At 41.1% G+C, this 6,920-nt stretch overlaps 1 long non-coding RNA gene across 1 annotated transcript; it reads left to right on the top strand.

Annotated features, from left to right (window-relative positions):
- Window positions 1-987: 987 nt before the first annotated feature.
- On the top strand, window positions 988-5,433 carry LOC138363786 (uncharacterized). Its single transcript, XR_011228120.1, has 2 exons — window positions 988-1,120; window positions 4,585-5,433. It is a non-coding gene; the product is annotated as an uncharacterized lncRNA (long non-coding RNA).
- Window positions 5,434-6,920: the final 1,487 nt, after the last annotated feature.

Here is a 6,920-nt window from a genome sequence, read left to right as displayed (position 1 = left end):
CGCCCCCTCCCCATGCAACACCCCGGCCCTCCCCCACCGGGGTAGAGTGCCAGGCCAGTATATAACCATGCACGACACTGACCTCAGCACCACACCAGCCCTCAGAAGCCACCGTTCACCCCTCCAGCACCTGTGGAGTCCAGGTGGGTCTGCTTAGTGTCCAGGTGGGTCTGCTTATAGTGTCCAGGTGAGTCTGCTTATAGTGTCCAGGTGGGTCTGCTTATAGTGTAGCTATAAGCTACTGACTCAGTAGCTACAACTGAGCTACTGAGCCAGCCTTAAAAATGGAAGGATCCCAAGGCAACTAACCGCTACCCAATGGAACATGCCCTTCCCGGAGCATCCACTTGAGCACTGGAAAATTAGGTGATCCACGCCCTGAGTCATATGAACTGTTTACCACACTAACTATGGATGTAACGGGGAGGATTTACTGGGCCCCAATCCTTAACTGTAGCCTCTGTTCATCCAGGTTGTGAATAGGTACCTGGTTGTTAAACGATTTGGCGGGTCGTATTCCAGGGAAAATTAGGATTAAGGTCCTGTCCGAAACGCTATGCGTGCTAGTGACTGTACAAGAATGTAAGAACTCTTGTTTATATAAATAAATAAAATATAAATAAATAAATAAAACATTTCACATGCGGCTCCTAATGCCCAAGGTGAATAAAATCACGTCACCCCTCCCTCTATACCCACTCATGTCTACCCTCCTCACACTTCCTCTACCTGGTCCAGTCACACTCACTATTTTTTGTTTTACCTCCCTTCACGTATAAGTATGTATACTGGTGTATAATTATCAACATGTGTGGTGAACAAGTGTATATACTCGGGTCTGTATTGTCATACAGCATATCACTCACATACTCAGATATAGCCACAACAATCCTCTACGTCCCCTCCCCCCCCCCCAAGTCACAGCTTTTGCATAGATTATGTTGTCATAAGGAATTGGTACAGTGGTTGCTTCCTGCATCCAGATACATTGTGTGGTTGCGTGTCGCGGTGGAGGTTCAGTATGGCGCCAACTGCAGCCCCGGATTCTTTGTGTGGTGTTGCCTGCGTCTTGGATCAAGTTCAAGTTCAAAAATTCAAAAAAATTCAAATGTTTATTCAGGTAAAGTACATACATACATTGATACAAATACAAATATTGATGAATTTACAAATATTGGTGATACAAATATTGATGAATTTACAGATAGAGCTAATACATACAATGCCTAAAGCCACTATTACGCAAAGCGTTTCGGGCCGCTCAGTTTCAGGTTTCGTTAAGTATGTCTATTGAAACAAGAACAACTACATTTCAAAGGGATAGAGTAGCTTAGGCTATTTCTCCCCCCCCCCCTGTCCTGGATCTTTTCTCCTGAGAAGCGGCGCAGTGGAACACTTTGTTATGCGCGTGAAGATGCGCACAATATCGTACATGTTAACTAAACAGATTTCTCAATCGTAACCAATAGCTTGAACGTGGGTTATTATATGTCGTCCGGTATCATACGCTCCTACAGCTGTATTTGGTCAACTGCGTAGTCAACCCTTGAGTCATACCGAATGGTTATTATCCCTGTGGTTGTGACCTTTGAGCTGTGGTTTATGACCTGAGCAGTCATAAACTGGTATTATCCCCCACGGTAGTCAGTGATTATCAAAACAAGGCACCAAGGCGGGGGAATTATGTAGCCCCTCCCCCCCTCCCATCTTAGTGACCAAGAGTCATACCTAAAATTCATTGGTAGACATTGACATTGGTAGACCTATTAAACATTGATAGACGCGTTCAGTTCAACTCTTGTAACAATGCATTTCGTGTACTCTGATCCAAACTAAATTAGCAGCCTGACCTATACCCAGTATAAGCCAATATTCCTCGATACTACCTAAGTAAAATTTGACTGATATTAAATAATAACTTTAGTAATCATTCAAAAAATCCCCAATGACTCAGCGAATGAAGAAATAGCTTAGCCTACTCGGCCACGGCGACCCTTGCTTACTGAAACCATGTTATACGGCTTAACTAAACCATGCCGGACGACTCAACCAAACCATGTGTGACAGCTCTGTCTAAACCCTGTGTGACAGCTCTGTCTAAACCATGTGTGACAGCTCTGTCTAAACCCTGTGTGACAGCTCTGTCTAAACCCTGTCTGACGGCTCTGTCTAAACCCTGTGTGACAGCTCTGTCTAAACCATGTGTGACAGCTCTGTCTAAACCCTGTGTGACAGCTCTGTCTAAACCATGTGTGACAGCTCTGTCTAAACCCTGTGTGACAGCTCTGTCTAAACCCTGTGTGACAGCTCTGTCTAAACCCTGTGTGACAGCTCTGTCTAAACCCTGTGTGACAGCTCTCTCTAAACCCTGTGTGACAGCTCTGTCTAAACCATGTGTGACAGCTCTGTCTAAACCATGTGTGACAGCTGTGTCTAAACCATGTCAGACGGTTCTACCCAAAACGTATGACGGACACACATCAGAAAATAATGGAAATGGTGTCACGGTCCGCCCTGAACCATTATAAAGTCGTTTACAGAAAGAGCGGCAGAGAAAGGCAGCAGAGTGAGGTGAAGGGCGAGAGGTTCACGAGCTGAAAATTGTATTTAATGCCATTTAGATAAAGTATTATGGATGATAACCTCTGGTTGACAATAGGTTGAACAAACTGGCACTTAAATGCCTGCTTTGAATGGCTTTAGCTTAATGTTAAGCTCAGTGAAATAGTCTGGCTTTGCTAAAACAGCTTTTATTGTTATGTTGTGGGTTCGATATCTGCCCTACAAGGGGTAAAGTGCCTGGTGATGTTCAGTCTGCACACAATTGGGAATAAGTTGTATAACCAATTTTATACAGTTTAAACAATTTAAAAATAATTTAAGATTGTACTTGTGATAAGTGTTGTCATTACCACACGAGAAGTGGGCAGCTGTGTTGTGTTGGACGTGGCTGTGAGGAACCAGGTGGTGGTGCTGCAGACGAACGCAAGTCGCAGCCTACACAACACGGTTCACTCACGGATTTTAAAACACGAGAACTTACCAAACCTAACTCAACCTAACTCAACTCAACTTAGCCTAACCCAGTCTAACCTAGCCTAACACAACCTAAACTAATCCAACCTAACCTACCTTAACCCATCCTAATATAGCCAAGCCTAAACAAGTCAAACCTAACCTAACGTAAAATTTACGTAAGTTAACGAAACCTAACCGTCCCTACGATAGCCTAAGCTAATGTATCCAAACCGAACGGTTTTGACCATCAGAAAACGGATGTTGTCGAAACGTCTTGTGGATAGACCTTGATCATATTCCTAGACCTGTCTTAGGGAGGAGAGATATAACTCAGTACCTCCAGTGCCGAGAGGCAGGATAACGAGAGGCTTTCACTACCAAACCAGTCACAGACCAGTCACAGGTTATAAGCATCACCAGAGGGGTAACGCGCATATCGTAAGATAATATTTCCAAGTGCTTCACACTGAAAACAAACGTGAAAATGCAGGCGATGAGTCACAATAACGTGGCTAAAGTAGATCATATCACTTTTTCACTTTCAAACGTGAAAAATTTAATTAACAAAAACTTGTCAAAATGTATAAAGTATATCTGGACCGCTCCTAGCTATTATATACTGCTCTTAGTTAAACAAGCCTTCATCATCAATAGAGAAGTTATCAAAATTTCCTTAAAATTTGATGTCTATGATAATGCGTATCTACATAGGAGATGAAACGAAAATAATCCGAGCGCTTTCGTGATTTAACTCATTTTCAAGGAGAACATGAGAGGGATTATAGAAGGGTGTAGGTGTGTATAACACCTACTCCTGAGTAGACTAAGAAACACAAACAAAACATAAGGAAGTGACATGTAAAATGAATAATGGGAACAGGTAAACTGCATTTTAAAATCATACTTAAAGTCACAGGGGTCATGTAAGCCCACACCCAAGTATTACCCATCTACGGTCCGTCTTATTACCAAAAACTACCACATGCTACACACGCTTCAGAAAACTTCCTGGCAATACGTTAGTAATGAATAAATATGATATATTTACTCATTACAATGTTGGTGCTGAACATACAACATGAAAAAACATAATTTTAATCCGAAAAAGTATCTTTTTATAAAGAAATTAGACGAAAATAAAAAGCTGGTGACGCCAAATCAAGTCGACGATCCAAGCTTCGGTTAGGTTAGGTTAGGTTTGGTTAAGTTAGGTTAGGTTAGGTTAGGTTAGGATAGGTTAGGTTAGGTTAGGTCAGCCTAACTTAATATATCATATTTATTCATTACTAACGTATTGCCAGGAAGTTTTCTGAAGCGTGTGTAGTATGTGGTAGTTTTTGGTAATTAGACGGACCCTCTATCTACTGCACTCCTTGAAAACGCGAAATTAAAATCGTTAAATCGCGAAAGCGCTCAGATTTTTTTTCATTTTTCTCTTCTGATACTTACGCATAACTGATCACGTGTTTTTTGTGATTATTCTTGTATCTTTAATAATAAAGCGAATATTTACAGTCTTTGAACGATATGTAATTCATTTTCCCGTTTTCTTTATTCTGGATGAAGATGTGGCACGTAACAAGTTTGGTGTTTCTTACGGTGTTGACGATGTCGTGGGCTGCTGCCGATGTCGACGAGGACGACGACTTTCTCGGAGATTTCGAACCAAGACGTTCAGGTGATTACCGTACCCAGTCCAATCCCCTACGTGGGTTGGACTGGGTCCGTAAAGGCTACGGATACCACACCAGGAAGTTCCGAAGCCCTCACCGACGCGTCAACAAAATACGCAATGGGCGGGACGTCTAGAGCAACCCTTATGACGAGATTATCTTCCTGTTACCTGCTGTTGAACAACTAAACTTACATCCTAAGGCTGCTGTACTAATTACAGATGAAACACGAGGCTTCCCTATCCCTGGAGCGGAGCGCCTCTGTCGTTATCTTGGACATTATTACAGTGGAGTACAATACCACTGTACCCACCCATATCCCAGGCATGGGTACCACGACCCTGGACGCTGCTGTTATGTGGCAGGTACGTCTCCAAGCCAGAGGTTGTGCCTTCAACCTCTTACATGATGGCCATCTTTAACCACAGCTTCACGACTCATCTAGCGACCAAAACATGGCAGACTTAACAGAGCACCAGAGATATACTCTGAATATTTACTACGTGACATGGAGTGTACGGCAGGTGTGGTGGGAAGCGCAGATGTCTGCTCAGTAGAAGGATCCACCGCCCAGCTGTGACGAAGTGCTTCACTCCACCCTGAAGCCACTCAAATTTTCTACTCATGTTGATCTTGTTTGCTGGGATTTTTGGGGGGCCAAAATCTTTTAAAATAACATCTATTCGTTAATAATTTTTGCATTATTGTACATGTAAAAATAAAAGTTATAACCGTCTCCTTATTTATTGTTTTTTGTTCTTTAACAGGTCAAAATGCACTCACGGAAGTAAAAAATCAAATTCACAATAATAAGTATATATAAAATTCATAACAAAAATTATCGCATCAGGGGGACGAATACACCGAGAAGTGCGTCCCGTTTCTCGTTGTATATACAGTGAGAGTTTAGTTTAGTCCTGGACACTGTATGGGACTAAAGTATACTGGCTGCTTGGTCAGTAGGCTGTTGTAGTCGCCTTAATAACCCTCCAGAGGATGATAGGCTTTAAGCCTAACACCAGTGCAAGCTGACAGTAATATATACACGAGAGGGGCTGTATACCATTTATCGAAGTATATATAGTCTACAGTTTACATTAGTAAACCACATCATAGGTAGCTCGTAAAGACTTCAGTCCTTGTTTACAGAAAACTAGTAAGTAATTATCAAAAATAGTCGCCAAGCAGGGGTGACTATGTAATAAGAGAACTAGTAAAACTAACTTGACCACATACACCTAGTTAACCAAACATGAGCCATTAGGAGATAGGTTGCGTCATATGAATCCAGCTTTTGTTATATGAGGACAATGAGTCACAATAACGTGTCAAGGTTGATGATATTCTTGAGAGATATAAGAATTTTGCACTAAGACTGTAATTTTTTGTTGAATTATCTGCATGTCTCTTGCAAATTGTCTATACAGTATACCTAGGTCATAAAAGTATTTGTGTGTACGACTGATACCATACTACTTGTGAAGGAGGAAATGTATATGTTTATCTCTCAGAATGTTTGGTAATATGTTTATTGTTAGTGATGTGTGTATATGTATGTATTAACACCATGTACTGAACGGGGTGAGAATAGCTTGAGCTACCTTCCCTTTGTGTGTATTTTACCTCAATAAACTTATTTAAATTTAAATTTCAATAACGTGACTGATGATATGATGACCACACCACACACCTGAAGTTAGAGAAACGGCGACATTTAGGTCCGTCCTGGACCGTTATCAAGTTGTGGGTAACTTGATAATGGTCCAGAACGGACCGAAACGTCGTCGTTTCTCCATCTTGTGATGTGTGGTTTGGTCATCGTACGTCATCTGACGTTCTTGGTTCATCTTAGAGTTTCTTAGATAAAGGACCTGCCCGAAACGCTGCGCGTACTAGTGGCTTTACAAGAATGTAATTACTATGCTATGTATCCTCACAATCCCAATGTACCTTCTTGTATATAAATAAATAAATAAATAAATCTGGGATGAATCCGGCTTACGGCAATGACTTTTTTCATAATATAATTTTAAGGAAATTGGATTTTGTTTATAAAATCATACAATTACCAAGATTTTACATCTCTAGATACATAAAAAGTTAAGAACCTTAGTAAGAAATTATTTATTGGAAAAACATTGGAAAACGTTCCACCATTGCATCCATTTTTTGTCGTTATTAATATAAAGAATATAAAGTTAGAGACCATTGAAGCTCAAGTTCAAGTTC

The sequence above is a fragment of the Procambarus clarkii genome, chromosome 11 (assembly GCF_040958095.1).
Source record: "Procambarus clarkii isolate CNS0578487 chromosome 11, FALCON_Pclarkii_2.0, whole genome shotgun sequence".
NCBI lineage: Eukaryota > Metazoa > Arthropoda > Malacostraca > Decapoda > Cambaridae > Procambarus > Procambarus clarkii.
This window is presented reverse-complemented; position numbering and strand designations above follow the sequence as displayed.